The sequence below is a fragment of the Gossypium hirsutum genome, chromosome A13 (genome assembly GCF_007990345.1).
Source record: "Gossypium hirsutum isolate 1008001.06 chromosome A13, Gossypium_hirsutum_v2.1, whole genome shotgun sequence".
Taxonomy (NCBI): domain Eukaryota; kingdom Viridiplantae; phylum Streptophyta; class Magnoliopsida; order Malvales; family Malvaceae; genus Gossypium; species Gossypium hirsutum.
The window spans coordinates 63,829,177-63,830,192 of record NC_053436.1 but is presented as its reverse complement, the minus strand read 5'-3'; positions in this window follow the sequence as shown (position 1 = coordinate 63,830,192).

Sequence of the window (1,016 nt, the reverse complement as noted above, 5' to 3'; positions counted from 1 at the left end):
AATAGGTAAATTTTACCATAAAATAGATTCAGACAGCAGCAGTGACGTGAGTTTGAAAAATCATTAAAAATAGTAGAGATATAATTAGATGATGAATAAAATATGAAATTGAATAATTATGAGTCTATTTTCATATGAATGGAACAAAACAGGTATATGAGTTATATTTTATGAGATGTTTAAATTTTTGTGAAACAGGGCCAAAGCGATTTCTGGATCCCCTGTTATGACTTTACAAATTCATCAGAAATGTTAAAAAAATAATTATAAGTCATGCTTTATATGTACAGATTCCTTATTAAGTCTAGTTTTATTAGAAACAAACAGTATAGTCAGTGAAACTCTGTATAGGGACATATCTGATTCGTAATACACAGAGGTCAGAGCAGTTAAACCCTGAAACAGGGGGAACTTTAACTAATAAACTGTACTAATTGGCTTGACCAAAAATTCTAAAAAAAATTATTAAATAGATATATGAGTCTAGTTTCAAGAAAAATTTACGGAATTGGATTTTGAGTTTCAAAACTCGAGATATGAATTTTTAAGTGACTGTGACGCAAATTGCTAGCTTGACTGGAAATTTTAAAAATAAATTGTTTGAGCTGTTTAAGTAATGAATTAAGTCTGTTAACACCTCGTTTTCGACTCCGGCGATTGTCTCGGGTACCGGGCGTTACATTTGGTGGTATCAGAGCAGGTTTAGTTGGTTCTCGGACTAACTTAGCATGTGTAAAAGTTTAGCTATACATGCCACTGATCTGTGATAGTGTGATGTCTTCCGACACGTATAAGTACCGTCTTATTTAGACAGGGTACTCTCCAACCGAGCTGAGCTGACCATGTTCAATGTTATGTGAAGGTATTTGAGTAAAGTTATGATTATGATAAGTCTCGGTTCAGAAAAGTATGAATAAATGTTTATGATACATATGTGATAACATGTGAGATGAAAGTTCATGTTGTGATAAATATCCATATTTGCTTAATGCTCATATGATGTAGTGTATGTGGCT